This window comes from Indicator indicator, chromosome 1 (genome assembly GCF_027791375.1).
Source record: "Indicator indicator isolate 239-I01 chromosome 1, UM_Iind_1.1, whole genome shotgun sequence".
In the NCBI taxonomy this organism is placed as follows: Eukaryota; Metazoa; Chordata; class Aves; order Piciformes; family Indicatoridae; genus Indicator; species Indicator indicator.
The window spans coordinates 117,445,793-117,455,367 of record NC_072010.1 but is presented as its reverse complement, the minus strand read 5'-3'; positions in this window follow the sequence as shown (position 1 = coordinate 117,455,367).

Genomic DNA, 9,575 nt, shown 5'->3' with positions numbered 1-9,575 from the left:
CTCATAAATTTTCTGGCCCACCACAATGAAACTGTTTTGATTGTTTCTTGTGTTGGGGTTTTTTTACAGAACAAATGGAGTCAAGTATCTGTCAGAGACAGCCTTGGTTTAGAGACCAATGCAAGACAACATTGGAATGTGATAGGTGTCAAATTTCCTTCCAGCTCTGTTTCTGTTATCAGAGAGCTGGATGATTTTATACATTTTTCAGCAGTAAGATTAATGAGAAAACATATTGCTCCCCTTGTCTTTAGCAAGAGTATGTTATAGTAAGAAATTATGTGAAGAAAATATGCATACTGTGAAGAGCAGATGTAACAAAATCTGTTTTCTTACAACCTTATATTCTCTTTCCCATTGCCATAATTTTTTCAACACAGGAATTCCATCCCTGTTGCTCCACATTTCTTGAGATACTGTCTAAGTAGGAGATGTTCTTTGGCTATTAGAGTGTTACATATGGGCTGGCTGGCAGTCAGTATGTGTGCACCAAGTCTGTCTGGCAGCTGACAAACAGTGTGGAACAGTTAAGTTTGAGTATTGACAGTGAAAGGAAGTGAGGAAGGAGGTCTGAATCAGAGGGCATAGTCCTAGAATGATGTGCTAGGTTCAAAGGATTACTTTCAACTACTTTAATAATAAAATGCATCTCTCTGTACTGTCTTCACCTCCACAGGAACTACTAGTACAGAAGATAAGGAGGATGAATCAAAGGAAGCAGAGTAATTTGATATAGCTAAAAAGAAAGAGCCAAAAAGGAGATTTCGGAGTAAATAATTTATTATGATAAACCTGCAATAGTTTTATTAATAAAAAGTTGAGTTCAGATACTTTGAATAAAACATTTCTGTCAATGTTCTGTCTGGAATATTTATTTCTGGAACTTCCATGATTTCAGGGTGCACAGTCTCCCAACAACTTTCTTTACTTCGTGCAGCAGGTACAGAAGTCAGCTGCAGAATTTGGTGCAGGTTTATTCTGCATTCATGAAGTTGTGTCCTTACAGGTTTGCAGAAGCAAACTCAATTTTCTCCCACTACTGGTAGTTCTTCTTTTGCTTGAACCCTGCCTCTGGGCACGAAGACTTAGGGTTCTGCTTGTGAAGACAAAGGCAGCACTGGGCTTCTCTCATCTATGTGTATCCCCTGTCACTAGATCACCAATTACAGGCCTGCATTGTTCATGTAGAAACTCTTATTGCCCTAAACCTCCCCTTGCCAATGTGAACTGAGTTTTGCATTCCTAACACACTGGCACAGTGTTTTTAAATTCTTCCTTTTCAGTCTGTTTTTGCTTCCACTTTCTGTATACTGCTACTTTTGTTTTGGGTTGGGGTTTTTTTGGTGTGTGTGTTGCAGCCAAGTGTCTGCTTACCATGTAGCCTTCCTTAAGCTGTTTAAAGGAGACTGTGTACTGATCAGCATGAGGAATCAGATCTGCAACAAATTCCCAGCACTCTGCCATACTTAACACCCTTGCTGATCCATAAGCTCTCACCCAGCATATTGTCCATAGTATAGCAATGCTCCGTGTGTTCCAGCACAGGGACCATGCCGACAGTCCGTTTATCCTTAGTAGTGAGCTGTCTGCATGACAACTTCTGCAAGTCCTTGGACACAGAGCACCTGGATCTCTACACACCTCATGCAGGAGGGAAACCCATCACCTGCAGCCCCATGAGAAACACAGACATAACATGTCCATGCCCAAGCCATGTCTAGGCTGGCACCACCGACATGCCAAGGGTACTTTCTTCACCCGTACCTTGTCAACATTTTTGCACAGTCCCGTGTTGTCTGGAGGAGAATTTCTGCCTTTCTCCAGCACCCACACAGATTACCAAAAACTCTGCTTGCTGTATTCCCATCTCCCAGCTGAACCAGAATCCCCACAGAGCAAATAAAACCCAGTCTAACACCCCCTAATCAGCAGGCAGTTAATGATTGAACGTGTAGCTCCTTTTAAATCAAGAACCTGTCAATCAGCAAGCAGCCAGCAGGAGATAGCAGCTGCAGAAGGCCCCTAGAAACTACCAGAATCAAATGGCATTTTATAAATAATTGAGTTAAAAGCATGGAGCAAGGCAGAACTGCACAAAGGGTTGTGCAAGCACTAAATGTCACAGACAGTTTTTTTTCTCCTCTGCTGCAGGTGAATAATTCTGATCTGAAGTGTCTGATATAATGTGAGCAAAACCTTAATTATTAGAAAATATATCTGTCTGACTACAATTGGCTCTCTCATACTGTGTGAACAGTGATGGGCCTGAAGCCTGAGGTTGGGATTTGCCAGTCGGTAGCAATTTGCTTTTAAAGCAAAATAACCAGTTTTGGACCAGCCGGGTTAAGAATATTTTACAGGCATTGCTAAAATAAGACCTGAATATTTTTTATTCTTCATCGGACTCAGTGTAAGGAGAGAGACAGGCTCTCTAACTCTTCTCAAAGTAGTTAAAGAGAAACTCCACACAGGATTGGATAGAAATACAGAATATTATTGGAAGTTTAAATGGAAGTGCTATTCATAAACTACATGCTACAGTGTAAAGCATGTACAATACAAAGAAATCCATAGGCCACTGTTATCCAAGAACTTCCTTAGGCCAAAGTTTCCCCAACCTCCACTAAACCAAGCCTCAAATTCCAACCCCCCCTACCTCCCTGCTACTGCCCCCCAAACCAGGCCTGAAATGATGCAGTTCGAAATTCAGCTTTGCCCAAGCTGCTAGCAGGCTGCTCTAGGCAGAAATCCTCCCCCATACCATACAGGAGATAAGGGAGCCCATGCCAGAAGGGAGAAGGGGGAGGAGAAGGGGAAGAAGCAGCTTATGCTGTCCCTTATAAAAGCTAGATGCAGGCATTCTGGGAATGAAATAACAAAAAAATTACACTTTCCAGTCCACCCCTGGACCTCTCTAGTCCTCCTGTAAGACTTCTCTGTGGTTTCTTAAAGGCACCCAGCCTCAAGCTATGACATCATCTCAGAGGAGGAAATCTACCCTGGAATGGAGGAGGAAATCACCGTGGAATGGGTTGTGCAGGGAGATGGTTGAGGCCCCATCCCTGGAGGTGTTTAACGCCAGGCTAGTGTGGGGTGTCCCTGCCCACGGCAGGGGGGTTGGAACTAGATGATCCCTGTGGTCCCTTCCAACCCTGACTGATTCTATGATTCTATGATCTATACCAAGGAAGTAAAAAAGGAATAAAAAATCGTTTTAACAAGTCCTTCTCCTCAAGAGCTTGGAATTTCAGCAAAGGTATGCCCAGTAGTTTGCAAGGTTATAATAAAAATGGAGTAAAAGAAAGCAGAGGTAAGGAAACAAGTCATAAATAGAGTTTATCACTTCTTCCTGCAATTTTTCTCCTATCAGAAATCTCAGTGAGAGAATTCCCATGCAATTTTCCCCCTCTTATCCAATGTAATTTTGTTTGCAATTTTTTTGTTGCACCAAATGCGACTTCAGTGAACATTTTTAGAGGTGGTTATCCTTTTCTCCTTTTGCTCTCTTCTGGGAAAGTGCTGCATTTTCATTACTCATGTAGCTAGATCAAAGCAAAATTGACTTGCTAATGTTGGGGGGTTTGTTGTTACATAAACCCCCTGAAGATTATGCATTTTACTGTAAGTTACTGATTATGTAGTTTACTGTAAGTTACTGTGAGTCTACACAGTGTAGACCCCAACTCAGTTAAATGTGAGCTCATTCTTGGCTGATGTGCAAAATTGTCTTCCCTCCAGCAGCCAACACTGCACTCTTTATTAGTACGTGAGTGACCTCCAGTGGTGTACCTGAAACCAACGCATCCTGCCCAACCGAGAGCCATGAGGATGACTGGGAGACTTGAGCACCTCCCCTATGAAAAGAGACTGACAGAGCTGGGGCTGTTTAGTCTTGAGAAGACGGAGAGGGGACCTCATCAATGTGTACAAATATCTGAGTGGTGGGTGTCAAGTGGAGGGGGCCAGGCTCTTTGCAGTGGTGCACAGTCAGAAGAAAAGAAACAACAGGTTCAAGCTTGGACAGAGAAGATTTCACCTCAGCATGAGGAGAAACTTCTTTACAGTGAGGGTGACAGAGCACTGGAACAGGCTGCCCAGGGAGGTTGTGGAGTTTCCTTCTCTGGAGACTTTCAAAACCCACTTGGATGCATTCCTGTGCAGACTACCCTAAGTGATCCTGCTCTGGCAGGGGGGTTGGACCTGATGATCTCTTGAGGTCCCTTCCAACCTCTAATGTACTGTGATACTGTGATCTGAAGTTTTTCTCACATCAGGAAGGTCTTAGAGTGCATTGATGATCACAGGGGTTGAGCACCTCTCCTATGGAGAAAGACTGAGAGAGTTGGGATTGTTCAGTCTGGAGAAGAGAAGGCTCCAAGGAGACTTTATTGTGGCCTTCCAGTATCTGAAGGGGGCCTACAAGAAAGCTGGGGAGGGACTTTTTAGGATGTCAGGTAGGGATAGGACTAGGGGGAATGGAGCAAAAATATAAATGGGTAGATTCAGATTGGATGTTAGGAAAAAGTTCTTCCACATGAGGGTGGTGAGACACTGGAACAGGTTGCCCAGGGAGGTGGTAGAAGACCCATCCCTGCAGGGTTTTAAGGCCAGGCTGGATGTAGTTCTGAGCAACCTGATCTAGTATGAGGTGTCCCTGCCCATAGCAGGGTGGTTGGAACTAGATGATATTTGAGGTCCCTTCCAACCCTGACAATTCTGTGATTCATTCTGTGATTTGATTTCCACCTGAAAATGAAAATGTTTTCAATGCCTTCAGAGACAGGACCATTTTACATTCACAGATGATAAGGAAACAAAGACTTGTTTGACCTGTTGCATAAAAACCAAGCCTTCCCTTCTTTCACGCACTTCATGCTAAGGCAATTTCTTCCATTTTCTAGAGCACTCTGATTTCTGTGTGCAAGGTGCAGGAAACAACCCTTCTGTGAGTCATCAATTCCTGTAAATTTGAGGGATTGCAGGAGGGAGATCTTGTAGTATCAGAGCCTTTTCTCTCCTTAAGAGACTCCACATGTAGTAGAACTTGAGTGAATATTGTTGTTCTTTTCTATGTGGATTGTGCTGGAGGAGTTCCAGCAGTCTGTCTTTGTTTTTCCCTCTTTCAAAGGCTGATAGATTTGTTACATATTGTAAGGTAGTTTTGTTTTAGAACCGGCCATGTACTTTTGAAATGTGTTCAGCCTGGGGACATTTGCCAAGTTAGAAATAATGTCAGAAATCAAATGTTAGGTGAAGAAGACAGGTTAAGGAAACATGAAATTGCTTTTATAATTGATTCAACAACTTCCCCACATAAGCACCTGTTTAACCCCAGTAGACAGCTGTGGGGGAGAGAATCAGAGATCTTCCTTCTTCCTTCAGTTTTTACTGCTGAGCACAACGTCATTCTGTCTGGGATATCTCTTTGGTCAGTGGAGGTCAACTGCCCCAGCTGTGTCCCCTCCCAGCTTCTCAACCCCCTCCAGACTACTTGCTGGCAGGGCTTAATGAAGAAGTGGCTTAATGCTGTGTAATCACTGTTCAGCAATAGCTAAAGCTTCCCTGTGTAATCAACAGTATTTTGGTCAAAAATCCCAAATATAGCTCCAGAAAAGATACTATGAAGAAAATTAACTCCATCCAGGGTTAGAAGGTCCTGTCTTCTGGGTATCGTCATCAACAACCAAGGAAGCTCAGGGAGATTCCATTTGGAGGTTTTGCAGTTTTGCTCTAAGGTTTTCTTCTAACTAGGTGTTAGGATCACGAGCTTTCCAGAATCTTTGTGATCTCCACAAAAATAATTTGGACTATAAAATTCCATAATTCACTAACTCTTTCTTATTCACAACAGTAGAATCATAGAATCATAGAAAATCATAGAATCAACCAGGTTGGAAGAGACCTCCAAGATCATCCAGTCCAACCTATCACCCAGCCCTAAGCAATCAACTAGACCATGGCACTAAGTGCCTCATCCAGTATTCTCTTGAATGTCTCCAGTGATGGTGACTCCACCACCTCCCTGGGCAGCACATTCCAAAGGGCAATCACTCTCTCTGTGAAGAACTTCCTCCTAACATCCAGCCTATACCTTCCCTGGCATAACTTGAGACTGTGTCCTCTTGTTTTGTTGCTGGTTGCCTGGGAGAAGAGACCAACCCCCACCTGCCTACAACCTCCCCTCAGGTAGTTGTAGACAGCAATGAGGTCACCCCTGAGCCTCCAGGCTAAACACCCCCAGCTCCCTAAGCCTCTCCTCGTAGAGTTTGTGTTCCAGGCCCCTCACCAGCTTCGTTGCCCTTCTCTGGACACATTCCAGTACCTCAACATCTCTCTTGAATTGAGGAGCCCAGAACTGGACACAGTACTCAAGGTGTGGCCTGACCAGTGCTGAGTGCAGGGGAAGAATAACCTCCCTTGTCTTTCATTTGTGCAAAGCTTTGGTGTTGTTCTGAGCTTCAAAGAGTCATGAGCACTTCAGTTTTTAATCACTCAGTAATGAAAGCAGTAAAAGATTAAAGCCAGACCCATACATTCTTTGGAACTCACATTGAACAGCTGCGTATGATCTTCTGCAAAATATTCATTTTCTTTTGGAACATTTTAATAACACAGCTCTCAGGAGACAGTCAAAAATCTACTCAACTCCCCACCTGATGATTTTAATTTGTGCAAAAGGAATGGCAATAACTACTGTTCCCGGTCATCAGAACCACACAGAACCTTACACTAGTATCAGTGTGGGCATAAGGGAAGCTTTGGGAAAATCAGGAACAAGGCACTAATAGCATTTTTTTAATCTTGCTTTTCAGAAAAACTGGATTCAAGTGTTTCTCCAAGCAGTTCTGCCTAAGAGTAGTTCCAATAATTATTATAAATTTCTATATTGCTGTCCTTTCAAAATGTATGGAAGCAGCATTCTTGCTTGAAAAAATGCTTCTCCTTCTCATCCCTCAGTCACAGAAGTTTTTATTTAGTCGTGTAGGTTGTGTTTTCCCACAAGGTGTCACCATAGATTAACTTCACCATAGGACTTTACCAAAATAATTTATATTTTTAGTTTTTAAGATGTGGACAAAACATTTAGATTATCTAGGTAGTGCTAAAAGCATGTATTAAAGTACATAACTTTGTAATGAAATCTATACAATTAAAGAAAATTGCATTGGAATAAAGCAACACCTATTTTTTTAAAGCTGCATTAAAAAGAAAACTAAAAATTTTTGTGATGGTTTTAAAGACTGTGTCTTTAGGTTTTCTTCACAAAGTTTGAGCAGAAAAGTGAAAGAATGTAAATAAATCACTATTGGGTGTAAGAAAGCAAAATAATGATTATTCTAAACACTTCCATTGGAGAGAGAGAAATGTTTAAGAACCACTTCTGAAAACAAGGTTGGGCAGTTGGGCAGTCTCGCAGTCCATCTTCTCTCAGTCTGTCTGCCTCCTTCTTTTCTGGCTGAAGATAACACACTCCTGCATACAGACCTTGACAAGCTAAGTCTAACAACCTCTCTGCTTCTTGGCTCTCTCTGCCTTCTGCTAGAGGAGTCTGGGGGGAGTCCTTCCGGCTTGGCCCCTTAGGGGGAAGCCAGGGAGCTTGGTTGTGTTTTTCTGTTGATTGTACATATTTGTAAATGTTGTGAATAGTGTATATTTGTACATATTCATTGCATTTCATCATAGATTGTAGTTTTGCCTGTGAAATACAGCTTCATTTGCTTCCAGACTGAGCTAGCCTGGTTATTGTCAGTGTGGGAGGGGGATTTCAGCTCTTACACTGTAACAATTTTTAAAAGGGGGGAAAATCCACTTTTGTTTCCTACAAAAACGATTTTGAAGCTTTTGAGGACATTTTCATCTGTGGTGAGCAATTTCATATTATGAGCACACCACATTAGGAATTCTCTCTCTCTCCTAAACACTAGATTATACAACGAAGAACCCTTGTATGTTAAAGACATAATTTCAGTTCTGGTCCTAAAAAGTGTTCTGTAGAGGGGAAGATGCATGGAAAGGCAAAAGCAGCATCCCTGTGAGTAAAAGAGCTTGAAATTGTCCTTTCCTTACTGAGACTGAGATACAGTTCCAGAGAGCTGCTTATTTCTGCTGCCTGTTCTTTCTGTTCAGTTGATTTGGGTGGTAAAAATAGACAGCTGTTCAAAAGCTAAAGAAAGGCTTTTGCAGCTAAGCATTTGTCCTCACCTGCTCAGCACTGTCTGGATTAAAAATCAACACAAGAGAAATGTTTAAGTCCCTAGACCCTTTTCCCACATGCTCCTGCAGCCATATCTTTCTCCCCTCTTGACACCTGCTTCCATGGTAGCCAACATACACTTGTTTTTGGTTGGAACTTGATGGACAATGACAGGATTTGAGTGTTGCAAACTGACTGTATAAGTAACATAATTTCTTCAGGCCAAAAGGAGTGAAAAGCAAAGAGAATTATTTCACTGCTATGTTGCAGACAACAGCAGCAGTGGAGGAAAGCTGTTCAGAGAAGGGAGGTGGTGCTGTTCTTACAGGTTACTTTTAACAACAGACCCACCCTCACAATACTTCTGATGCCACTGGGAGAAGGGACAGATGTCATTTGGTATTTTATTTTGGTGTATTAAAGAAGGGACAGATATAATTTGGTGTATTTTGGTGTCAGATTCTTAACCCAGATTGGTATCTGCAACACAGTTTAGGATTAATACATAAAAGCATTACAAAAAAGCCCCCACATGATTTCTTAAAAGTTAGGGGAAAGTTTCTCATGCAAGCACTTGAAATTTTATTTCACCAGTTGTTTTAACAATGAGCAGTCTTCTAAGTGGTTTTGAAAACTCCTGTTCCTGCAGGAGGTTTCTTTCTTTGTGTCAGCTAGTGTCAACTCCCTTGGTAGGTGTGTCTCAAGATGCACAAGTCTCACCTGCCTCTCCTGTCTGCCTCTGGCTTCATCTCCAGAGAGGCAGTGTGCCATCATGCCTGGCTCTCTTGGAGTGTCATTTGAACAGCAGGCATTTTCCTTTCCCATGTGAACTTGGAGCACTGCTGTTGATCCCACCCAACCTTATCCTCACCTGGGCTTTTGTTTTACTTCCATCAACCTCTGTGCCTGGGTCACCAAGATCAAGACCTCCCCTTACACAATACAGTTGCATAAACACATTCACCACTGGAGAAGAAAGGCACTCCCCAAAACTTGCAAAAAGAAAGGATCAGTCTCAAGCCTAGAGCAACTCAAAAGACCAAAAGCAAGTAGACTGAAACCTGGAACAGACTGCAAGAGCTGTCCCAAAAGCCAGCTTTTCAGAGGTAAGGGACAACAGCTGATGCCATGTGTTGAAACAGAACCATTTTTACATTACAGTCCTATTTTGCTGTATCCCTAGCAAAAGCTCAGCCAGAAACTGAAACACACCACTGCCTGCACAGCCCTGGTATCACACATACCTAAACTCTGGGCAGAGTTGTGACCGTCTCTCACAGTTTCAGTCTGGAGTGACAGTGTCTCAGATGACACCTGTCCCAAGGCTTGAAATTGCTTGATGAAATCAGAGCAAATCACACCAAAAGCAACAGTTTTCATA